General features: G+C 44.9%; 1 protein-coding gene and 2 pseudogenes across 2 annotated transcripts in view; 2 read left to right on the top strand and 1 right to left on the bottom strand.

Moving 5' to 3' along the window:
• The window catches only part of GABRB3 (gamma-aminobutyric acid type A receptor subunit beta3), a 160,635-nt gene that overhangs the window by 66,979 nt on the left and 66,981 nt on the right, over positions 1 to 26,675 (top strand). The window lies entirely within an intron of this gene.
• LOC136646694 (5S ribosomal RNA) lies at positions 8,490 to 8,606 on the bottom strand (annotated as a pseudogene).
• On the top strand, positions 13,624 to 13,743 carry LOC136646969 (5S ribosomal RNA; annotated as a pseudogene).

Below are 26,675 nucleotides of genomic sequence, written 5' to 3' on the forward strand. Positions count from 1 at the left end.
ACCAACCTTGTTTGGGATCTTCTTTGCTGTCCTGCTGAAGCAGGCCTTTGGAACTGAAACAGAAGGCATCTATCTCCGGACCAGATCAGACGGAAAGCTCTTCAACCTCTCCAGACTGAGAGCAAAATCCAAAATCCAGCTGAAATGTCTGCGTGACTTCCTCTTTGCCGATGATGCAGCTGTCACTACCCACTCTGCCAAAGATCTCCAGCAGCTCATGGATCGTTTTAGCAAGGCCTGCCAAGATTTTGGACTGACAATCAGCCTGAAGAAAACACAGGTCATGGTTCAGGATGTGGACTCACCTCCCTGCATTACAATCTCTGAGCATGAACTGGAGGTTGTCCATGACTTTGTGTACCTTGGCTCAACGATCTCCGACACTCTTTCTCTCGATACCGAGCTAAACAAGCGCATCGGTAAAGCAGCTACCACATTTTCCAGACTCACAAAGAGAGTCTGGTCCAACAAGAAGCTGACGGAACATACCAAGATCCAGGTCTACAGAGCTTGCGTCCTGAGTACACTTCTGTACTGCAGCGAGTCATGGACTCTTCGCTCACAACAGGAGAGGAAACTGAGCGCTTTCCACATGCGCTGCCTCCGACGCATCCTCGGCATCACCTGGCAGGACAAAGTTCCAAACAACACAGTCCTGGAACATGCTGGAATCCCTAGCATGTATTCACTGCTGAAACAGAGTTGCCTGCGTTGGCTTGGTCATGTTGTGAGAATGGATGATGGCCGGATCCCAAAGGATCTCCTCTATGGAGAACTCGTGCAAGGAAAGCACCCTACAGGTAGACCACAGCTGCGATACAAGGACATCTGCAAGAGGGATCTGAAGGCCTTAGGGATGGACCTCAACAAGTGGGAAACCCTGGCCTCTGAGCGGCCCGCTTGGAGGCAGGCTGTGCAGCATGGCCTTTCCCAGTTTGAAGAGACACTTTGCCAACAGTCTGAGGCTAAGAGGCAAAGAAGGAAGGCCCATAGCCAGGGAGACAGACCAGGGACAGACTGCACTTGCTCCCGGTGTGGAAGGGATTGTCACTCCCGGATTGGCCTTTTCAGCCACACTAGACGCTGTGCCAGAACCACCTTTCAGAGCGCGATACCATAGTCTTTCGAGACTGAAGGTTGCCAATACAATACAATAATACAATTGAGCAGATGGGCAATCTCTAGTTCTAAGCATTTGTGGATAAATATAGGGTTTCTTTAATGATCCCTGTCTTTCTCCTTACTAGGGTAATGTGTTTGTGGTCATGGTTGGCTAATACACCTCTGCAGGTCATCTAGAAATGTTATACACTGCAGGTTTAACGAGTTTAACGAATAGGGAAGGCATTGTGTTGACTATTAGGAATTGGTGAGCACTTATGGGTTTTTCTCAAGTCCCAAGGATATCTCAGAGGGTCATGACAAAATTTCAGGGATGTGCTGGAGTCATTGCTTCAAGTCATGAGTTGAGTCACCAGTCTCTGCCCCCCTTGACTCGACTCACCTTGAGTCATAATGGGCCGTTGTCATGACTCATCCTGAGCCTTTTTAGAGTCATTTTAACTTGAGTCCAAGTCATCAGGTGTGGCCAAAAAAAAAGCAAGTAAGTAAGCAAAAACAGTGCACACACTAAAGGAAGTTGGGACTCGCATCTATTCAAGTCATTACTCTCTTTCGAGTCACTGGCCCAGAGTCACAGGTCGGGTTTGAGTCAGTGACGGCCATGACTCAAGTCAACATGAGTTGCGAAAAATCAACATTTTCACAACTCGAGTCGAGTCATCACGACTCAAGTGCCCATCCCTGCAAAACTGTTTTATGTTTTGCATCTCATATGGTTTCTCAGGCTAACTTATCTTGTGTCTATTCCTGCTCAAGTTGTTTATTGGACCGTTGATGAAATCACAAGATACAGAATCCCAGTAGTGTGCTGAGAACATCCAGCTCTAATTTTTATTTGCTTCAATGCTTTGCCATGTGTTAGGTGAGCAGTGCCAACCTTAGTGCTTTTGCTATGCTTGATTGCAGTTAGGAACTGCATGCAGGCAAGCTGTTAAAACACAGACTACCAAAAAAGAAAAGAAAAGCTTAAAGTGTTGGTTAGTAGGCCTTATGACATTTGTCATGTTGCTGTAGATCATGTCATCAGTTGAAGTTTGGCCTCCCCTTGTCACTTACGCTTTGGGATAGTTGAAAATTCAGAGCTCAGCATTGAACTTCGTGTCATAGTTAGAGATATTGTAGGAAGACTGTGCCCCTTTTTAACAGGGTCTCTATTTGAAATTTCTACTAATATATATCTAGCATCATGAAGGGCCTGTGCTGTTGTGTAGGGGCTGGTTTTGAAGGCTGTTCCGAAGCTAGTAACTGGATAGTAACTGGATCAGAGTGCATCTCCTAACAGGAAGGATTCTCTCCAGCTTTCCAGGTTAACTCTGTTGGTTTCCTTTTGCTTTGTATGCAGAATTCAGTTTGATTTTGATCTTTGAATTTTCTTTGATCTTTAAATTCTCCAACAGCCCAATACTAATATGCTAAGAGTGCAGGGCCACTGATGGTATGGCCACCAATGTGCTGTTGTGTTTCAGGTGCCAGTGGGACTCCTGTGAGCAGTGCTAGCAATATTGCTGGTGTAGTGCTTTGCACTATTAGTGGCATGTCTGACATCTCCAACACTGCCTCATCCTGACCCATACTTGCTTTCCACCTGTTTTCAGCCTCTCTGCTAGCAGGGTTGTGCTGGTGCATTGCTGTGCAGTGCCTACTGGTGGGCTTACTGGTGGAAGGTGGAAGGGTGCAAGCAGGAAAGAGGGGGAAGTGCTTCGTGGGAATGCCAAAGCGGACAGCGGTGGAAGTGGTTAAAGGCTGGGTGTGTAAATGTGGGGCTGGCGGTTGGCTGCAGTGCCCCATTGCCTAGAACCTTACAGTTCTATGTGACTAAAATGCCTTGTTTGGAATTGCTTTTGTTAGCCAACTTAGGGCGCAATCCAGAGGCACCCATGAGCTGGCGCAAGTCCCTTGGGCAGGCCCAGGAGGGTTGCGGCATGTTTGTGCCTCCTTGGGAGGAAGCTGGGCTGGCGCTCAGAGGAGTCCTGGCCTGTGGAGGCTGACATAAGCCTCCGCGCCAGCTTCCTCGCTGAGGCTTGCGTCAGCCCGGCTGGGGTGGGTGGGGAGGAGGTGGGAGGGAGGTGTTCCTGGGTGGGTTGTGGGTGGCACTGGGGGCAGGTGGGCGGGAAGTGGCAGGCAGGGTTGGGATCCAGCGCTTATGCTGGATCCCAACCCCGTTCCTGGGGGGAACAGAGTGGCTTCAAGCCACTCCAGTCTCCTCAGACTTAAGGAGTCTTGAGGAATCTCCTCCTCCTCTTGAGGTGGCGCAAGTCCGAGGAGACCCATAGGGGCAAGGGCGCCTCACCCAGAGATAAGGGGAAGACTCTCTCCTTGCCTCTGGCTGAGCCGCTTTTGGCCCCTATCCTGCGCTAGATACAGCGCAAGCCTCTTGGCTTGCCTATTCCAGCACAGGGTAGGATTGCAACCTTCGTCACTTTGTAGCAGAAAGGGAGATTATAATTATTTTAAATAATTGACTGATTTTCATCCTTAGACTCTGTAGTTGGTATATTAATCTGTATGTATTTTGTCTCCTGATTTTCAGCAGTCTCTTCTCCCCTTCCTTTGGGGTATCAGTTAACCTTCTTGGGAAACTTTGAACAGTACCAACAAACATACTTAAAACCAACCAGCTTCTGTGTTAAATTAGAGATAACTGCTTTCAGAAGAGTACAGGTTGATGTGCAGTATTTACTAATTTGCAAATGAACTACAGATTGCTAAGGGCAAAGTTGAATTTGTTACTTCTGCTAAATATGTTTTCCTTCTATTCCAGTGAATTTGTTATATCTTAAAACTGTACTATAAAAATTTTCCTTCATATGGTGTGCTGCATCTCTTCTAACCTACTGAGATATGCCAGGAGAAGTATTATTCCTGTCTTTTGGTAGCTTATAACCCAGTACCATAGTGTGCAAAACATCATTCATTGCTCCACAGGGTAACTTTGTACCCACAGCGATGGGTACAGAATGACAGAATGGTACCATTGGTACAGAATGGTACCAATGGTACAGAATGGGTACAGAATGCTTAGCGATGACAGAAATATTAGAAAAGGGCTGGTTTTCTGGAACTGATATAAACATCACTTAACTAATCCATTATTCTAGTTTACTCATGTTATTTGGTGATGGTATTAATTTTTATTTGCTTTTGAACATGTTTAATTTTTAGTACCCACAAAGCTCTCAGGTAGACTCTTCTAGATCTTCATAAATAGGTACAACATTATTCATTGTTGATGAAGTCAAGCAGGATATGGAGATGTCTTGAGATCCAGATTCAGAAACCAACACTAGGGGCGCAATCCTATCCTGCGCTGGAACAGGCAAGCCAGGAGACTTGCACTGTATCCAGCGCAGGATAGTGGCCAGAGGCAAGGGGAAACTTTTCCCCTTACTCCTGGGTAAGGATACCGGCCCCTATGGGTCTCCTTGGGCTTTCACCACCTCTGGAGGTGCCACAAGTCCGAGGAGAGCAGAGCGGCTTGAAGCCATTCCTTTTCCCCCAGGAATGGGGGTTAGTATCTGGCATAACTGCCAGATCTCAGCCCTGCCTCCTCCTGCCTGCCCGCCTGCCCCTGGGGTCGCCCACTGCCCACTCTCCCCTGCCCTGGAACGCCTCTTCCCCGCCTCCCTGATGCCTACCTTTTCGTTGGCCCAGCCAGACCGGTGCAAGAACTGTGGGGAAGCGCATCTGGATGTGCCGACGTGGCTTCCTCATAAAGAGACGCAAACGTGCCTTATGGCACATAGGGACTCTCCAAGCCGGCACAAGGGTCATGCATCAGCCCAAGGTGCAGTTTGGATTGCGCCTTATGTTTCCTCAGTCAATCAAGTCCAGACAGTGAAGGAATGCAGGGCAGCAGACAAATTAAGAAAAGAAAGGAACCTGCCATTCATCCCATTTTTATTTGCTAACAAGAAATGTTTTCATATCTACAAGCTGATACCTGGAAAAAAAGAAAAAGGTGAAATGACTTTCTTTGCAAACATGGTAATGGGCAGAACTAAACACTACAACAAACCTGGGTGTTCTGTTGCTGAATATGGCATCCCTTGTTGAGTTCTTTCCTCCCTATGTTGAGCTTCCCCTTCTCATATCTCATATTGCTTATTGCACATTTTGACATCATTATGCAGTGCCTTTCTGTACTCCTCCTCCACATCTTTGACTGTGGCTGACTGGAACGTGATGATGACATCAATGAGCCAGGGCAGTTGGGGTGAGTTACGGACATCTCTTCTGTCAGAGAATAATGGTGTAAGGATTCTGGTGCACAGTGTAAGGGTCCTGGTGCAACATCCCAGCTTGCAGTGTAGCTCCAGAAGTTGATTCCACACTCAGCACCAGCTGGTTGTCTTCACTGCAGTGCTGCAGTGCTGGCACTTGACCCTATCGCAAAATAGTGCTGCAGTGTTACACTTGAATGACACTGCTGGGGGAAGAGCTGTGGCTGGTCCCAGTATGCGGAGTTTAACAGCTGTTTGAGTGGCAAAATAGTGCATGGATGCAACAGCTGAAAATGTGTAGAAAAAGACACAATCCTGTAATCTTGACTCATTTTGCAGTGCATTCCTTTTCAAAGGTGGCACAGTTCTTCAATTTAAGCATTGTAGATACTTAAAATTGTATTTTAAGTACAATTAAAATAAGATAGTTCAGTGGTTCCCAAATGTTTTAGCACTGGGAACCACATTTTAAAATGACACTCTAATCAGGACCCACCTAGCTTTATGAGGCAGAAAAAAAGTTTCACTTTGCCAGCTGCTCAAACCTCTATTTTTATCCTCCACTATGGTGGAGGGAGTGCCTTTTGGAGCATTCTGGTTGTCTTGTGTTTCCTTTTGCCAGGGCACGTTTGCATACTACTGAGTAAACATGGTCATGCATCTCAGTTTCACTTTCCATAGGGCTCAATACATTTTCCTTGTCAGTTGGCGGGGGACACTTCCTCTTTTGAGTGTTTTTGGGGGCTTGCGTTCATTGGATTGGGAACACTCTGCTGGTGTTGCATTCCTCTCCATCTGCCCTTTGAAGTGGACCGAGGCACATTTGCCTACTCATGAGTAACCTGTGGTGTAGCAAAGCCATCTGGCACCTGGGACCAAAGCTTTTTGATGCCCCCTCTTAGCAACACCACTGCAAGAAATGCAGATGAGCAGCTTAGTTTCATTATCCATACGGCTTAACACTGAGATAGTTGGATTTGCTGACTCTCTCGTACATTTCTGAAGTCAGAGGAACAGAGTCACTCAAGCCCATTTCAGAATGTTGGCTGACTGAGAATTGATTGAAGTGATTGAGTGATGAAGTGATTGAGTGGCCCAAGAGCCCAGATTGGTGTACAGCTCTTTATGTAGGGAGTGGGAGGAAGTAATCTAATGATGATGCTGTAGCTGAGGTGGTGCAAGCTGCTGTTTATATCACTGCAGCTAAGTAGTCCTTATGTAGGGCTGATATCCATCAGATAAATGGATGGAAGGCACAATTATTTCTATATATTAAGTATGAGAACTAAAGGTAGTAGAGAAGCACAAGCCTCTTTCCCATACTTCTTTTTTTTCTCTACTATAGCTAGATCCCTACTATAATAGCACACATCTCTGAGATGCTGAAGCCATCTCTTAATGAAAAACTCCATTACTCTCCCTGGCTTGTTTAAAGAAATATCACACATGCATACAGATGTGTGCATGCATATACATACACAGACATATAATTTATACACATGTGTATTTATATATACCAATAATACTTCCAACAACATGGGGGAATCCACTGCTTGAAAGCTGAATGCTTTCTGGATCAGCATTATAGGAGATGCTACAGCACAGCATTTCTCAAATTGTGGGTTGGGAACCACTAAGTGGGTTGTGAGCCATTTTCAGGTGGATTGCGTAACAACTAGCTCAGCCACCATTGAAAATACAGTGCAGAAAATACAGGATACAGAGCTGCTGGGCAGGGCAGGCTTTAGGTGGAAGAGAGGTATGGTGCTTTGCCCTAAGACATGATATTGGTTCTGATTAACCAGAATAAACTGTTCTTGTTGGCTTTCAGTCCACCCAGGACAAAGAACAGGGAAGTGATGGGATAGAGGATGAGCAGATGAAGCACGGGAGGGGCAGGATAGATGGCAGTGTCACGTGCTGAATCCTGAGGCCCTTCCTGGGCCTGATCTGCCTGCATGGATCAACATGGACTTACACCAACGATGTCGCTGGCGCAGGTCTAGGTTGATCCGCTGTGGCTGATGAGGCTTAACCCAGGCAAATGTCCCCATATCCTGAGGAGGTCTCCAGCAGCCAAAAATCCCCCATGGAGAATCCCCCACGCTGCATCACTGCATGGGGATTTAGGTTGAATTGCCAAAGAGCTTCTGTTTCTGCTGATACTTTTTGTAGGGAAGTTGCTGCCCAGTCACAGCTATGCCAAAATCCTAAATTCCTTCATTGTTTTCTATGGTCCGTTTTAGCTCAAGGATGAAAAAGGGATTGGGCAAATTTAATAATTTATGGCCCAATCCTATCAGTGGATTTACAGCAACAGTATCCTGTCTCGCTGCCGTAAATCATCTGCTGAGGACACACAGAGCATGCCGCTGGTTTCCCTTTCAGGGCTGCAGCATCAGAGGCCTGCTGCAGCAGTTGGCAACCTGCACTAGAGCAAGTAATATGGCACAGGGGGCAGTTCATGCGTGAGAAGGGGGAGTAATAGGTAGAGGTGGGAGAAAACAGTTTTGTTTGTCACAGATTTCAGTGTTTTCTCGATGCAGAAAGCAGTGTTATGCACTTTTATCCAAAATTTATATTGTATTTATAAATTATAATCACTTTAAAAGTGCACTAGGTAGGTGTATAAATGGTGGAGTGTCAGCAGATGCTGCAACAGCCATTATTTGTACACCACCTCCAAATAATAAATAAAAGCCAAATAGTTTTATTTTTCACAGATTTGGGGGTTTTTTTTTGTTTTTTTTTCAAAAAGGAAAAGTGCGGGAAATGGTGTTATGTGTTTTTATTTCATTATAATCATTTTCTCTCACCTCTAGTAATAGGGTGTGTTGGTGAAGGAACCGGGGGGAAGGAGGGAGTGCGTCTGGCGGCAGTCATACACATCCTGTCTTTTCAGAACCTCCCTGCCTCTTTTCTCTCCTCAGACATACACCACCAAAATGGCTGGCATATGTCTGAGAAGATCCATAGGTGGCCTGTAGGTTTACAGGATGCAATTTTAAAGTGTTTTACGTACCTATGGTTTGCTTCCTTGTAAATGCGGGAGATAGGATTGAGTTATTAGTGTATGGTTGAGTGCAGCTGAACTGTGGAATGTTAAAGGTGTCCATTGGTTGGTTGGCAACCTTCAGTCTCGAAAGAAGCCTACAGCACCCAGTATTCCCAGGCGGTCTCCCATCCAAGTACCAACCAGGCCTGACCCTGCTTAGCTTCCAAGATCAAACGAGATTGGGCATCTGCAGGGTAACAGTTGTTCACTGGGGGGGGGGGGGGTGGAAGGGGAAAATGGAGGAAGAGAAAAGTGGACCTTTAACAACTTGCAGTATTTTAGAGGTATTAGAGTTAAGGGTATGGGCCCAATCCTATCCAATTTTCCAGCGCTGGTGCAGCTGCAATGCAACCCCAAGATAAGGAAACAAATGTTCCCATACCTTAAGTCTGTGATGGGAACAGTTCCCATACCTCACATCTGTGGACTGCTTCCCCACCACAAGATGCAGTGCATGCCCCATTGGCACAGCTGCACCGACACTGAAAAATTGGATAGGATTGGGCCCTATGTGTGCTATGAAGTTAAAAAACAAAAATCCAAACCTCTCCTTTTCATCCTATAATCCCCTCCCATGTATACATCAGTCAAACACTCAGGTTCATGCCACACAGTAGGTGAACATTTCAGGAGGCTTGTAAAGAAAAAAGATGTCTGCTGTGAGCTCCCGATAGCAGGTTCTCACTGTATAGGGTCTACACAGAAATTGATTTTCACTCTTTGTGCCTGTATTGTGGATTTGTAAGGGAAAGACTGGACTCTTAATTAGCAACTCTTGTACTGCTCTTCCTGTTAACACTACCAGCAAAGAAAACATTTCAAGTCAGTAAAACAGTATGATATGCTGCTTTTTAAGTACTCTGCTGGACTGAGGCAAAAATTCTCTTATGCTAACTTTTGGCTGGTTTGCGGGAGCAGTTTGGGTGTGACAAAAATCCTTTTGACAGCTGCTGGGTTTTTTTCTCCTGAGAATGTGCATCTCACAGCCCAATTCTACGGGCTGGTGTTGCATGGTGACTGCCTTATAGCAGTCTCCAAAGGTACTCCAGCAGCACACAGAGGTGTGCACAGCAGGAAGGTTTGTTGATCAAGATAAGTCAGCAGGGGAGGTGGAACAAGGTTGGTGGATTGCAGAATGGGGCAGGGGAAAGCAGAATGAGACAATGACAGGGCTGGATGAAGGACAGAATGGGACCACAGTGGGTGTGGGGGAAGGGTGGATTGACTCCAGGAAGGAGGCAGGTTCAGCGGCAGTAGCCGAATCCTAGCCCTCTTCCCATACCTGATCCCATGACCTGGGTCCACATGGACCTGTGCCAGCGATTTTGGTATCACAGGTCTGAATAGACTCTTCTGTGCCATAGAGGCTTCATCCTGGGGAAAGGAACATTTTCCCTTTACTCTGAGGAGACCTCCCAGACTGCCCCCCAAAGGATACAGCACAAGCCTTTTTGACATGCCTGCATCAGTAGCTGGAATGCATACGATTGGGCCCTCAGTGACATTATAGGGGGGCCCCATATTGGCAGTTCCCATATCAACAGTTTCAGTTAACCACAGATGCAAGTGGGCCCCCAAGGGTCTCTGCACTCTTCTTGCTTCTGGAGGGTCTTCTGACAACACAGAGGCTGTGCACATCTGTCCACAGCCTCTGTAGATCTCAGAATGACTATTACAAGCAGAAAAAAAAATAACTTCTGGTTTTTCTGCAAAAGTAAAAGTAACTTTTTAATGCCTTTAAAAGGTATTATGAGGGCCCTGGCTCAGAAGACCCTGCGGAGGTGAGGGGAGAACAGCTCCCCTCACCTCTGGAGGGTGGGGGGTCCCTGAGGATTCAGGTATCTGTGGTGGGGTTCCGAAACCCCTGCAAATGTGGGGCATGTGTGTACGTGGTGATGTAGCATTATCAGTGGTGTGGTGATTATTCCTACTTGGAAACTTTTTATACTTAATCTAGCTCAAGTCATCCCAAACTCCCTGGGTAGCCGCCCTGGGTCCCTTTAGGGAGAAGGGCGGGATAGAAATAAAGTTTATTATTAAAACTCTTGTGTTTGGAATAGGTTACAATAGTTTTAAATCCAGAGTATTAAACTGGAAAAAACCGGATTAAAATGCACCCCAAATAAATCTAAAGGACTGCTGGCCTAAGTATATTTACTAGAAGTATGTCCCACTTTGTTCAACAGGACTTACAGCACTAATCCTTTGCATTTCTACTCAAGAAGTCCCACTGAGTTATTACCTGGTAAGTATGTATTTGATTGCAGGCTTTCAGCCTGATCCTAAACAGGCCTTATGCTTCAGGAACTAACTTTCTGCCTGTGTAAGAGCCTTCATGGCTGTTGCAAACGTGCCATGCCATCCAGAGCAGCTGGGCCTCTGTCACAAACAGCAAAAGCCAGCAGCTACCCACCAGCAGATCTTCCACATCCCTCAGCTCCAGTAAGTCAGTGATGGGAAGGGGTGGGAGGGTGGTGGGGAGGGTGGAATGGGGTGAGAAGGGAAAAGAACAGGGAGGAGATGGATGGAATGAGTGCTAAAAGGGAGTGATATCAGTAGGAGCTGTGCTGGTGATATCCTACCCCCTCTTCCAGGCCTTGATCTGCCTTTCCAGGTCCACTTGGACTTGAACTAGCAAAATGGCTAGCACTGGTCTAAGTAGTAGACGTATTCTGGCACTGGGGAACAAATATTCCCTTACCCAAATGAGACATTCAGGATTGTTCCCCTGCAGGATGCAGCACGGCTGTATCCAGAAGCATGGCTGTATCAGCGGGAGAAGGAAAAGATAAGATTGGGGCCATAATGTAACATGAGCTAAAAACTGTCTCTCAGGTAGCATGGAAAAGGAAATGGCCACCAGTTTGTGTAACGGTTCCCTTGTCCCTTTAAGGGGCGGGAGAAAGGAAGAAGTAGCAATGCCAGAATAGCTAAGGAGGGTGGGACGGGTGTTTTTACTCATAGGGCTGTAGCAGGCTCCAGGAGGTGCAGGGAGTCCTGCACAGCCCTCTACAAGGCTCCCTGAGGCTTGGAATGTTGAGAAAAAGGTGAGCACACACCACTTCCTGTTTGCGAATGCAACCAGGAGGTGGTTTGTGCTCACTTTTTTCTCAACATTCCAAGCCTCAGGGAGCTGAGCGGGAGTCTCTGTGGGGTTCCCCGCACCTTCTCGAGCCTGCTACAGCCCTATGTGAGTAAAAGCACCCCTACCCTCCTTAGCGATGCGATCCTGGCATTGCTGCCTCTCCCTTTCCCTGCCCCTTAAAGGGACAGGGAACCTTTACACGAACTGGTGGATTGTGACCCACCAGTTTGAGTACCACTGGTCTAGGTCATTTCCTTTTCATACTGTCTGAGAGACAGTCTAGCTCATGTTACATTAAGGCCCCAATGCTATCATTTCCTCTTTTCCCTCTCCTGCTGATACAGCCATGCTTCTGCAGTGCGTGCTGCACTCTGCAGGGGAACAATCCTGGGATTTGTGTCACTGTCTTTGCTGCTCCTCTGCAAAGACTTACTTAGGGAGTAAATCTCTGAAAAGTTTGAGAACCACTGGCCTAGGCATTAACATGCTCCTAGGCAAATTTCTCAGTTTGCCACCCCCTGAGCCTGATGCTTCTCAGTTAAGGTCCTTTTTGAAGAATGTTTCAAAGGCAGTCTCTGATGTTGTGCTAATGACATTACCTCCTGCTGATGGCATTATCACTCCTGTTGTAGTAGAAGCTCTGGAGTGACTTTCACCACCCCCTGTTCCATGTCTACTGTAACCTTGGGCATCATTTCTCTGGCATTCTGGAGGGGAAAGATGGTCACTGGTAGGGTTGTGGTCACTGGTAGGAGCATCACTAAGTTTTGTCATTGTTAATGTACAGAAGTGAGGGCCCAACCCTATTCAACTTTCTAGCGCCAGTGCAGCTGCAAGAGCAGCCTCAAGGCTAGGGAACAAATGTTGCCTTACCTTATGGAGGCCTCTATAACCACCACAAGATGCAGTGCACACCCCTTTGCCACAGCTACACCAGGGCTGGAAAGTTGGATGGAATTTGGCCCTAATCTTATAGTTAGTCTACAGATGAAACAAAATATACAGCCAATTCTACAAAAATTACACACTCAGTTCAGAATCTATTAATAATAATAATACAGGTATTTATATATCGCCTTTCTTGGTCGTCAGATTTCTCCTCAGACTTTAATTCAAGGCGATTTACATAGGCAGGCTGTTCTAAATCCCTGTAGGGATTTTTACAATTGAAGAAAGGTTCTATCTTTCAAGAACTGCACAACATTTCAGATGGATCATTTCTATGTAATCTATGTAAATGAGGTGCTCTTTGAAAGCCAACTTCTAATTATGTATTGGTTAGTTTGGTCAAAAATGCATTATTTCTGTACATTTAACAATTTGGCATTCAGGCAAATGTCATTCTGCTCTGCATTCACAATAGTTATATCATCTTGAATCAGGTAATTGCAATATATTTGTCAAATTCATTTGTGGGTAGAATAACCATTCTGGCATCCAAAGATTTATGTAACTTGCTTGATTTGGAACCTGAACTGGATTCAATGTTCAAATGTAAATATCCACTGTCCTCAGATGTCAGAACCTGAGCTCTTAACATCATTTGGTGCATAAGATGCATACATGACTCAGTAGCTGAATGTTGTAGTAGCCAAGAATGGCAAATTTATTCAGGAATTTTACTCTAATAATGAAGATCGGTCTTGTTTTCAACTTTTAATATATGTACTTAGATATACTGAGATGAAGGTTTTATCAATTACTCTTTGTGTTATTTTTAAGAACACTGTGTGTATGAACAGGTTCGCTATATGTGAGTAGAAAGGTGGGAGGATGAGATTACAGAATAAATGCAATTTGTCCTTTTCAGTAGGTAAATGGATTAGGTTGCAGATTTCTGTTTAATGAAGAACAATATGAGCACTTTGCATTCCCTGAATTCTTCCACTCTACCCATCTTTGGCTTCTGCTTTAAATATTGTTACAATGCATACAATGTTTACAGTTAGTCACCAGGTGTCACTATAATGCTAGTAGCATTATAGAAGCAGCTAGTGAAAAATTAAAGCATGAACTCCATCATGAAGTTAGGACAGATGGTTTGAAAACAGCCCATCTGCCTTATATTCTCTATGGTAGGGAGAGCATAATGATTTGAGTTCCATGAGAAGGCACTGAATTAACAGTCAGTTCTAATAACTGACTGCAGCAACTGTTACCCTGCACATGCCTGATCTCATCTGATCTCGGAAGCTAAGCAGGGTCAGGCCTGGTTAGTACTTAGATGGGAGACCGCTTTGGAATACTGGGTGCTGTAGGCTTATACCATAGTCTTCCGAGACTGAAGGTTGCTAACCATTAATAACTGACTGAACAGACACAGGTGTGGAAGGAGAAAGTTTCAGATGTGATGTTTTAATTAAAGAAAAGCCCATACAATTGTGGAGCAAAGCCATGTGGGTTTTTGATTATTTAAACTCATACTGATTGCTGCGAATAACCCCAGGCAATGATTTTTGACGGAACAGATACAATGGGGGAAGGAGATGCTACAGAATGTGGTGTTCTGCCACAGGATGTGGTGATGGCATCTCGCCTAGAGGGGATTGGACAAATTTCTGGAGGAAAAGTCCATCACAGGTTACAAGCCATGTTGGGTGTGTGCAACCTCCTGATTTTAGAGGTGGGCTATCTCAGAATGCCAGATACAGGAGAGGGCACCAGGACGCAGGTTGTATCTTACTGTCTTGTATGCTCCCTGAAACATTTGATGGGTCATTGTGAGATACAGGAAGCTGGACTAGATGGGCCTATGGCCTGATCCAGAGGGGTTTTTCTTATGTTCTTATGTAAATGGCAGGACCCAAGAGTTTGCAGCTCATAGTCAGAGAGCTGGATCTTAGCATCCCTTACAACATTACCAGCGATTCTGAAGCACAATTCTCTGATTGTTTTGTTTCTAACATCAGCTTTTGGAAAGATTGCAGAGATGCATGAAGAAACTTGGGCTGAAGTATGTCTTTTTGTGCTTTGTTTAAAAATCAGTATTAAAGGTGTTAGAAATGTGGATTCTGGGAAAGCGAAGCATGCATAAATCTAGTTGTTGGGTTTGTTGGATTGATTTCTGTACATTTCTCCAAATATTAGAACAAGGAATTTGTCACAAATTTCTTGTGGAGTAGAGCAAAAATTTCATTTGTGGTTCATGATTATTTATGTTATGCATGTTAAACTTGCTATTGTACTCATTTGAAAGAACAAAAGCATTACATCAACAATGGTTTCAGCAGTGGGGCTAGACCAGGGTGTCAAACTCGTTTCATACCAAGGGCTGAACAGCATTCATAGTGTCTGCTGAGGGCTGGAAATGATGTCATTAGGCAGGAAATGATGTCATTAATCAGGTCATAACCAAAAATAAGCACTTTTTCTCACTTAGGAACTCATTAGCTGCAAATGACAAGAGAAAATACACAAATCTTAATCATATTTCAAGTTATGGAACAGCCCAATTTTCATGTGGGCTGTCCTTATAGCAGTAACACCTCAGCACTGCTCAGCAGCTGAGAGCCAGCCTGAGGGCTGGATAAAAAGCTTCCGTGGGCCACATCCGGCCCCTGGGCCTTATGTTTGACACCTCTGGGCTAGACTTTGCCTGAACTAGATCAAAAGCGGAGGAGGTTAAAATATCATGTTCAATGTTTACTATAAATGTAGAGAACCAGATTCACTGTCACAAATGTCATTGAAATAGCTGTGCACAACTGTGCACATAATAGTTGATGGAATACACTAGATCTAATTTATTGTGGGCTCATCAGGATTTTTTTTATATGCATACTGTTTGTGATGATGCAAGTAAAAGTTATGATGCATTTTCGTGTGTGTGTGTGTGCGTGTGAGAGAGAGAGAGAGAGTGCATGTGTGTAAAAGTGAGAACTGTCTGTTCCTGGCATATATTGGTTTGCTTCCCTATTCCATAGCTGCCTGCACAAATGTACTTGATGAAGAGGTCTATAGTCCACCGAAGATTGTGCTACAAGGAATTTGTTGGTCTTTAAGTTGCCACCAGATTCTGTCCAGCACTGACATAAGGGCAATGCAGCTCTGAGGTAAGGGAACAAACATTCCCTTACTTTGAGGAGGCCTCAATGAGCGACACCCAACTGCTGGATGCAGCACACGTCCCATTGGCACTGCTAAGCCAGTGCTGGAAAGTACTGACATAAGGGGTTAGGATTGCACCCTCTGTTGTTTTTGCTGTTACAGGGTGAGGGCCCAATCATGTTCAATTTTCCAGCTCTGGTGTAGCCACAATGCAGCGCCTTTGGTAAGAGTACACCTGTTCCCATACCTTAAGGAGGCCCCAGTGACTACCCCTCTGCCACAGGATGCGGTGCTCACCCCACTGGTACAACTGCACCAGCAGTGGAAAATTGGATAGGATTGGACCCCAACACAGTTACAGCTTTGGAACTACACATATGTGACTTTTAAGCATTCAAGCCATCGTCATAACACCCAGGCACAGGTGCACAGCATGGGGTCCACATTGAATTGCAGCATTGTACTTCCAAGAGTTAAATCTACATGAAATATGTAATCATTTAAAAAAATAGAGTACTATATACACTTCAGAATTATTAAGCCTGAGAATTCAACAGTGTTTGACCTACTGTAGAGCCTGAAGGCTTTGGAAACTTAGATATGCAGTATCTGAATAATGTAGTAGTCAAAAATGATGCTACTCTTTCTCTATACGCAAACAGAGTGTTGAAAAGAAAAACACTGCATTTCATATGCACAAGCAGTTGCATCAAAATGTATTACTCACCCGAAACAAACTCCTTTTAGTCAGTGCTTTTTTTGAAAAAAAAAAAAAAAAAAAGTGCAGGAACTAACGACTTGTTAATCTTTTATTTATTTATTTTTAAATTTATTTAAAATAAAATATTTTATTATATATATATATATATATATATATATATATATATATATATATATATATATATATAAAAATATTTTTTATTTAAAATAAAATTTTTAAATATTTTAAATATATTTTAAATATTTTTAAAATATATTTAAATATATATATATATATATAATATTTTTTATTTAAAATAAAATAAATCTTTTATTTATTTATTTATTTATTTATTTATTTATTTATTCATCTCGTTTCTCTCTCTTTAAATCCCCATTCCCCATCTACTTAAGAACTAGAAAATGAGGGGAGATCTTCAAGAGAGAAGAACAAAAAGAGATGGACCACCTCGGGAGCGTACACAAAGGATTATATCACGGCTTGTTGCATGTATTTGCAAATATGTAACAACCAAAAAAATTAATTAACCAATATTTATTAAATGTTTTAAAAGTTTTAAAACAATTGATGAAGGCAAAATATAAAAAATGATTACATTACATCACTCTACAGATTTGTTTGAACCCAAATCAATTAGCACACAGGGGAGAGGGGGCACAAAAGATGGGTTAATTAATTGATTAATAAACAAGTTATGGATCAAAAATCATGTGGTCACATACCCTCTATTGGCTCAAGACATTGAAACATGATTGGTGCAAAAAAAAAAAAAAAGAGAAATATGTGATCAGATAACAATGAATGCGCAATATAAGTACACAAGGGGGGGTGCAGAAGAATAAACACAAAAGATGAATTGTAAAATAGATAAATTATATAATACCGGAATATAATCTATTTTACAACTCATCTTGAACCAATAGAGGGTGTGTGACCACATGATTTTTGATTCATAACTTCATAACTTAATCAATTCATTAACCCATCTTTTGTGGTTCCCCCCTTTCCCCTGTGTACTATGTCCCCATTCCCCATTATAATAATAGTGATTATTAAATATAGTCTAAAAAAACCAAAAATTAATAGACAACAATGATCTGACCTACTGCACAGAGGAATACATATTTCCTAAGTGTTATTATAATGCAGCAAGGACACTTAAGCTTCCCCATTTATAGTTAAAAACCTAAATCTCTTGTTGATGACATTACAAAGCTACTAAATTATTAGTAATAATTTTTGCTTAATTAATTTAGATCAGCCAAGCCTTATATTCATAACTATAAAAATGAATGAATTACTTGCTTCTGAGTAGACCTGCATAGGCTTGGGCTGCAATCCCATACACATTTTCCTGGGAGTAAGCCCCACTGAACACAAGGGGACTTACTTCTCAGTAGACCTGCATAGGCTTGGGCTGCAATCCCATCCACATTTTCCTGGGAGCAGGGCTTTTTTTCTAATGGAACGTGGGGGGACGGAGTTCTGGCACCTTTTTGTAGGGGCCCCTCCCCTTCGGAGGCATTCCAGGGGGGGAGCAAAACAGAGGCATTCGCTGGGTAGGTGCTGGGGGGTGCAGGGTGGGCGGGCGCCTGGCCCCTGCCTGACCACACAACGACCCCCTCCTGCCCCATCCCCAAGCTCTCGCCTGAGCCTAGCCCACCTCCCCTCCCCCCGCGCTCCGCTTCCCTGCGCAGCTTCCAGCCAATGGAGGGCGTGGGGGACATGCGCCGACGCCGAGGAGGAGGATAGACAGCCAGCCAGGGAGACAGGCTGCGGCACCCACGGAACGCCCAGGTACTGGCTTGGCGGAGGAGGAGGGGAAGGATGCTGGCTGGTACAGCCCCCATGCCAATCTGCAGCATGAGCCTAGGTGTGTCTACTCAGAAGTAAGTCTCATTGTGCTCAATGGGGCTTGCTCCTGGGAAAGTGTCATAGCCTTGCAGCCTGAGTAGACAGGCAGAGGAAGGGCTCTGAGGCTGCAGTCCTCTCCACACTTTCCTGGGAGGAAGCCCCACAGCCTCTACTGGAACTGACTTCTGAGGAGACAGCAATAGGCTTTGGCTCTGAGGCTGCAGTCCTCTCCACACCTTCCTGGGAGGAAGCCCCACTGCCTCTAGTGGGACTGACTTCTGAGGAGACAGTCATAGGCTTTGGCTCTGAGGCTGCAGTCCTCTCCACACATTCCTGGGAGGAAGCCCCATTGACTCTAATGGGACTGACTTCTGAGGAGACAGGCACAGGATTGGGCCCTGAGGCTGCCATCCTATCCACAGTAAGCCCCACTCACTAAAGTGGACTTCTGAGTAGACATGCATAGGATTGGGCTCTTAGGCTGCAATCCTAGGCACTTTCCTGGGAGTAAGCTCCATTGACTAGAACGAGACTTACTTCAGAGTAGACATACCTAGGATTGGGCTCTTAATCCTGGCAGAGATATATATCTGCACCCGTTTGCACATGCTAAGGGCAGGTGAAAAGGGTTTCTACGTGTGTACAACGTGCTGTCCAGCCTTGCCAGAGATCCTCCTCATCCTTCCCCCACAAGTATGCCCTCCGCCAGCCAGCGTTTGCAGCTCCTCTCCAGCAATGCACAGCAGCTGCTCAGGGCAGCAGAGAACATACAGTTGCATGCCAAGCGCCTTCCCAAAGACACAGAGTATTCTGATACCTGAATTAAACCATATTTAATCGCTTGTTTGCAAACGTAGCTGTTTCTATGTGCACCTAAGGACCCCTCTCGTGTAAGGATTCCTTTTTTGTTCTTACTCCCACAGTTGCTTAGAGTAATTTTACTACATGGAACGCATGTAAGCCATTTTTCAGAATCCATTCACTGCTTCCTCTCCTCGAAGTAGTGCCACACTACATACTACACGCTACAAGTGCACCTGTACAGTATTTTTCCCCATGTGTAGAAAAAGTAGCTAGGGGGAAGGGGATGTGGAGATTGACAGCCCAATCCTATGCATGTCTACTCAGAAGTAAGTTCATCTTTAGGGGGGAAGCACATAAAAAAGATTTTATTTCTCCAATAAAAAATGGTTTAAAAATAAATAAATAAATAAATAAATAAATAAATAAATAAATAAATAAAAGATTAACAAGTTGTGAGTTCCTGCACCTTTTCTTTTACAAAAAAAGCACTGCCTGGGAGTAAGCCCCACTGAACACAAGGGGACTTACTTCTCAGTAGACATGCCTAGGCTGTCTCAGGTGCAGGGGCTGCACCAGCCAGCTTCCTTCCCCCCCTCCTCTGCCAAGCCAGTACCTGGGTGCTGCAACCCGTCTCCCTGGCTGGCTGACTGGCTGGCTGTCCCTCGTCGTCGTCCTCCTCCTCAGCACACGTCCCCACGCCCTCACCGGCTTGGTAGCTGAGCATGGGGAAGCAGAGCGCGGGGAGAGGAAAGGCGGGCTGGGCTCAGGCGAGAGCTGTGAGTGCGGTGAGGCAGGGGCAGTGCTTTTTTTGTAAAAAAAAATAAAAGGTGCAGGAACCCACTTACAAGAACAAGTTTAAGATTAACAAGTGTAATCTTTTATTTATTTACCTCCCCATCTAAAAAAGAAGAAGAAGAAGAAGAAAAATTATTCCTTTCGGGGATTTGAACCCCCAACCTCTGGCTCCACAGACCAGCACTTTACTAATTGAGCCATTGGAAGTCTTAGGCTCAAAGTGTTTGGAACTAATACTTGAGGCCACCAGCTGGGCTCAGGACCTTATATATTAGTTCTGAACACTGTCACTCTAGGCTTTCCTATATCCCAATGGAGAGAGTGCTGGGCTGTGGAGCACAAGGTTGGAGGTTCGAATCCCTCCTTAGCCAGCAGTGCTGGGTGGTGCAGGGAGGGGGAAAAAGGTGGGGGCCAGGAGGAAGGTTGGAGGTTCAAATCCCTCCCTAGCGAGCAGTGCTGGACAGTGCAGGGAGGGGGAAAAAGGTGGGGGCCAGGAGGAGGGGGAAAAAAGGTGCCGGAATGCCGTTCCGGTGCATTCCATTACAAAAAAAGCCCTGCTTTTAGTTATTGGTATAATAACGCTGTTTGCACAGAGTGCCAAATTTCAGTAATTCCCCCTTCCCCTGTAACCTTGTGCAACACATGCCATCCTGTTCATGAAGGTCACCTGACCTCTAGGAGTCGCTTTTCAGGGAGCACATAGAACAAGAAGGAAGAAAGGTATGGGACAGTCCCCTTCCAGGAGGAAGGAAAGTGGGGATCCTGTGTTGGACTCATCTGGGGTAGTGACCTCTCAATATTTGCCTAAGGATGCCAGTTGTTGGGGAGGGACCTGCTTTTCGTGTTCGAAGAAAATATCCCCAAATAGACTTATTTTAAAACCTTTGCAGAGTTGCTTTATCCTTGTTCATATTAATTGTTTTCTGTGCTGGTAAAAGCACATGATCGCAAAAGCATTCATAGACTGTTTTATGCATATTAGAGTATTTGCCTCTAGGCTGCTGTGCGTATGTCTGTGTTGCCAATATTTATGAACAGTCTGGAATCAATGCCATGTGTGACCACTTCCTTGCTTGAAGCCTGACAGTCGGGCAGCCCAATCCTGAGCTGCCCAGGGCGCCCAGTTGGCAGCACTGAGAAGGGCTGCTGCCGGATCCTGCGCCTCCCGAGCAGGCGCCTTGGGAGAAGGGGACTTTTGTCCCCTTCCGCCGAGTAAGGTAAGCAGCCCTGCAGCCCCGCTACTAACTCAAGCTCGGCTTGTTGCCCCCCTAAAGCATGTTGCCCAGTGAAACTGCTCCCCCCTGCACCTCCTTAGCTATGCCACTCCCAGGCCCTCAGAATGCCTTTTATGGAATAAAAACAGCACTGCTGGTTTTCCTTGGGAAACTGGAAGTAGCATTTTTTGGCGAGAACAGCTATTCTGAAGCCCCCAGAGATAGTGGGCGGACACACAGTGCCTCTGTGGGCTTCAGAAAGTCCTCCAGAGGTGACTAGAGCACAGCTTTAGTCTCCTTTGGAGAGCTTATGAGGCCGAAAATCACGAATATGATTATTTGCAATTCTGTATCCTTGAGAGGTTCGAGAACGGATCCCCTGTGGGTACTGAGGCCCCACCGGTAATCACAAACATGCCTTACTGCATGTTTGTGGCACTCTAGGCCAACGCAGCAGATGCTTCACCAGTGGAATGTTAGGATTGTGCTGTCAGATACTGATTCTCAGCTCATCAGCCTCATCTGTGGGCTGTAAACCTGGATCCCTCCTTTTCTTTTGTCCTTCATGCAAGAATCTATGAAAGATGAGAGAGTTTACTCATTTTCTGGGAGGAGAGGAGAAGTATAGTTTTGAGGCAGACACATGGAAACACTTTCTGGAAGAACTTTAAAGGCACTGGGAAGTCTTCATATAACCGAGCCTGTGTCAGAGGTTGACCAGGTTGGGCACTAGCAGAAGGTCCATGTACCCTGGAAGGCCCAATCCCAGGATTCATCAAACTAGAAGGCCCACCTTTATAACAGCAGTGGGTGAGTGTGTTACTGCATGGTTCCATCCCCATTCTTCAGCAGCTGAAAAGTTTATGAACAGCCACAGAAGAAGCAAGCTGAGTGTATATTGTGTGGACTTTGATGGATATTTTACTATCCACAACTTCCAATTCACTTGGATTAATGGGTTAACAATGTTTCACCACAGCCCAAATTCTGGAGCTTCCTCATAAGGGTTCTGTATGGAAAGCAGAGATCATGTAAACTCCATGCAGATCTGTGACTACCTAGGTAATACCACTTAGTGCTTCTTGTGCTGCTCTCATTCTCTTCCATCTCCTTTAAACGTATTTGTGGTCAGGGTGGCGAAGAACTGGAGTGATTACAATGGGCTGATTTCACAAGTTCCAGCAAATATTGTCTGCACCCCTTCCCTCCCCCTTTTTGTGGAGCTAGAGAATGTGTGCTTACAGAATGCTTCATAACACCCAAGTCTGTGCCAGAAAAATGTTATTCATAACAAAAATAGTATATGGGTGATCTCCTAACCAAAATTTAAACAGATTCAGTATTTTTTAACACACAGTTATTAAAGCACTTTGACACTTTTAGGTGTAAACCATCAAGTTTTCAAGACTGGAATCTTGCTCTGGTAATACAAGTTGAGACTACTTACCTGCAGATTTTCCATCTGCAGATCAGGCTCAAAACAGGTCCCCCTGAGCCAAACTTGGCCCAGCCTGAACCCTCTGAAGGTGACTGTAGCTGGTGCTTCAGTCACTGCCAGTGGGCCTTCTGAAGCCTGCAGGGACTGTGTGCATCTGCCCATGGACTCTGCGGGCTTCAGAATGCTTCCTAGAGGCCAAAAAAAAAAAAAAAAAAGGACTTCCAATTTTCAGAGAAAAACCTGGAAGTGATGTTTTTAATGCCCTTAAAGGCATTCTGAGGGCTGAGGAAGCCACCTTCATAGGACTTAAGGGACTAAAAACTGCGAATTTGCTTATCAGCGGTTTTTGGTATCTGCAAGGGGTCCAAGAACACATCCCCTGCGAGTACGAAGGCCCTACTTGTATTGTAAATCAGAAACCAATGTGCATTGGAAGATTCTGCACTGGGTTTTCATACCACACTGAACCATGGTCAGGCAGTATCAGTGACAGCACAATCCTATGTATGTTTACTCAAGCATAAGCCCAACTGTATTCAATGGAGCTTACTCTCAGGCAAGTGTGGGTAATATTGCTGCTGAATCTGTCATTACATTCAGTTGGATTTGCAGTTTCATTCTTAGATACAACCTGCAAATTCATTAGTTTTACAGCCATCCATGACGTGACCCTGAAAGCCTCACTTTGGATGATAGGGGGATGTGAAAAACCAATCAGTCAATGCTTCTGCAAGCCCAGTAACTAACATAACATGCAGAGAGGACATGAGTGATGTGTTATAAACAAAAGCAAAAAAACAAAATGGGAGAATAATTTTTGACATGGCATTAAGCTGTCAGGTTATGAAAGGCATAGAAAATCTGCTCTAACCAACTGCATCTGAAAATGTCAAACATCAAAATATTTATTGTACTGTTTTGTATTCTTAATAGTAGAATAAAAATACTTGTTCTCTTTGTAACTGGGAAGTACTGGATGTGATACATCATGACCTTCCTTTTCAAATGCTTCTGAGCTGTGTTTAGAGCAGCCTGCAATGTGTGACTTCTCTTTGGGCTCTGCATGTACAGATATTTCCTTCTGCGTTCTGAAGTGTGGGAGATGAATTTTGGAGTCTACATTTTGTTTTCAGTTATATGTCTATAACTACTGGTGTTCCCATTGAAATCCAAAATCTGTCTTTATTAGTTCTGATTAGTCCAAACTAGAGACTCCAGATGGCATCAGAGGTTTTGTCTGGTTGTGCCCAGTTCTGGTCGCCGCATCTCAAAAAAGACATAGTGGAAATGGAAAAGGTGCAAAAGAGAGCGACTAAGATGATTACTGGGCTGGGGCACCTTCCTTATGAGGAAAGGCTACGGCGTTTGGGCCTCTTCAGCCTAGAAAAGAGGCTCTTTACACTCTCACATAATACCAGACCCAGGGGACATCCACTAAAATTGAGTGTTGGGAGAGTTAGAACAAACAAAAGAAAATATTTCTTTACTCAGTGTGTGGTTGGTCTATGGAACTCCTTGCCACAGGATGTGGTGATGGCACCTGGCCTGGATGCCTTTGAAAGGGGATTGGACAAGTTTCTGGAGGAAAAATCCATTACGGGACACAAGCCATGATGTGCGTGTACAACCTCCTGATTTTAGAAATGGGCTATGTCAGAATACCAGATGCAAGGGAGGGCACCAGAATGAGGTCTCTTGTTATCTGGTGTGCTCCTTGGGGCATTTGGTGGGCCGCTGAGAGATACAGGAATCTGGACTAGATGGGCCTATGGCCTGATCCAGTGGGGCTGTTATTATGTTCTTAGGTTTCCAGTGTTGCCTCGGAAGAACTAGAAACTACCACATCTGTCAGGAGAAACTCATTCTGACTTGTCAGAGTGAGGTGATTCAGGCAGTGTTTGAGGTTTTTGGTATTAACTAGTTGGAACTAGTTCTTCCTGACAGAAGTGGTATTTTATAGTTCCAACTAGGAAATCCCAATCAATCATGAACATTATTGGTGAAGCATGAATGGGTTCTTCCTAAGCAGCACTGCACTTTCTACTTTTGAAAAGACCACTTCGACCTTCTAGTTTTGACTGGAAGGCATGTAGTAAGAACCCATTTATAGTGGCTCTGCACAGTCCAAATTGATTTCTCCCAACAGGCAAGAAACAGTAACTTCCAGTTCTTCCTGGGCAACACTAGAAACCTCTGTCTAGAGTTTGTAGTTTCAGCTAGTCAGAACTAGTAGCGATGGATTTCAGGTTTTTACTGTAGCAGTTGGTTCAGTTTCTGCAGGAATCTGCATTTCTGAGCTCAGTTTAAATAGCTTGGCACTGAACAGGATGTTCAGATCACTGAGTTATTTTCAAGCATCAGTGGAACAGTTGTATTTCTGGAGAGTCTCGAATTATAATTTGTTCTGCAGTCTGTTTTGGAAAAGCATATCTTTTTATAACAGCATATTCTCCTGAATGTTTGTTAATGTGTGTAGGCCTACTCAGTAGACTTCTCAAATCCAAGATGAGGTACTTTGTTGACTGGAAAGCAGTTTTAGTCAGATGCTACTGGTGCAGATTATGGCTGAGAGATGCTTTGCAGCCCAAACCTATCCTTCCCATGCTGCAAGCTACAGAAGTGCTGAAACGGCCACCACTGTATCTCACAGGGCCAGGAAAGCCACTGAGATCTCCTCAAGGGAAGGGGACATTTGATCCCTTCCCCTGTGTAAAGCCCTAGTCTCTGCAATGGGGCTTCTTGAGTCTGTGCTGGCTAAATTGTTTGGTGCAGAGTTGAGAAACCCCATGTTGGGCTGCTGAGCATGACATGATGGGGCATAGGATTTGGTGGAAGAGGCCTCCACTGGTCCCACCCCTCTCCTAGTCCAGCCCCTCCTCCCATTCCCCCCTCCTCCCACCCCAGAATGTCCATTGGCACAACTGCATCGATGCTGGAAAATTGGATGGGATTGGGCCTTTAGGCTTGCATCCTTTCAGAAACAGTCGGATGAATATTTCTTTTATTGACTTACAAAGTTATACCCTGCTTTATCTCCCTAACAGGCATTCAAAGCAGCTGAATATTCAGCCTGCTTTTTTTTAAAAGAAAAGAACTGCCATATACTGATTTATTATGTATAGTCACTTCAGAGTGATGATGTCATTGTTGGCATTGTTAGTACTATACGTCTATTTCAAAAATAAATTCTGATACAAGAAGCCTTAGGTTTGCATCCTGATGGAAGTATGTGAGTATTGTCCATAACGACTGGTACGTGAAGATTGAGAAATATGGTATAGATCAGGGGTGCTCACACTTTTTTGGCTCGAGAACTACTTTGAAACCCAGCAAGGCCCGGAGATCTACCAGAGTTTTTTTACAATGTTCGCGCCATCATAACATATAACATTTATGTGTACAATGTATGTTAGTGTACCTTGCATAACCGCATGAGCCAATATTGCACAACACAACATAATTAACTATAAACATTTTTTTGTAATTACTTGAGTTTACTTTGATGACTTGCACTGAAGTGAATCAGCCAAGGATGCATAGTCTGGACAGTAGCTGCTGACAGCCAGCCTCAAGCACACTTCCAAATGTTCATCAGTCATGGTGGAACGGTACTTGGACTTAATGATCTTCATGTAGGAAAAGGCTGACTCACATAAATAAGTGGAGCCCTTCCTGCCTCAGGTGCTCTTATATTCCTGAGGGCCCTATTGCCTTCAAGTGGCTGCAGCTGTGCAGCACACTCTGCTGGATGCCCAGGCCTTACCCTTAAAGGGGCCACTGCTGACACCACATCTACCTCTTCACCAGATCTTCCTCGATTCCAATACAAGTGGGGGGGGGGAGCAGATCTCTATACAGACCAGTGCAAAAACAGGGGAAAGGTGTGGGGGAGGGAAGATCTCTATATAGACATCACAGCAAGACCAGTACAAAATCCCTTGCACACAGAACCAACAGATGGAAGTTGGGGGGGGGCAGATCTCCATGCATACCAGTGCAAAAGCAGGGGAAAGGTAAGTCAGCCCCGGTAGAGTCAAGGGGGTTCACTCCCAGGGATGCGTGGATGGGAGAGAAGCCTGCCAGCGGCTCCTTTCCCAGGGAGGAGCCTGCCAGGGGCTCACTCCCTGGGCTCACAAGCCTGCCAGGGGCTCACTTCCAGGGATGCGTGGACGGGAGAGAAGCCTGCCAGCGGCTCCTCTCCAGGTCTACTCAAGAGTCAGCCCCAGTAGAGTCAACGGGGCTCACTCCCAGGGATGCGTGGACGGAAGAGAAGCCTGCGATCGACTCATTTTGCCTCACGATCGACTGGTAGATCGTGAT

This window comes from Tiliqua scincoides, chromosome 3, assembly GCF_035046505.1.
Source record: "Tiliqua scincoides isolate rTilSci1 chromosome 3, rTilSci1.hap2, whole genome shotgun sequence".
In the NCBI taxonomy this organism is placed as follows: Eukaryota; Metazoa; Chordata; class Lepidosauria; order Squamata; family Scincidae; genus Tiliqua; species Tiliqua scincoides.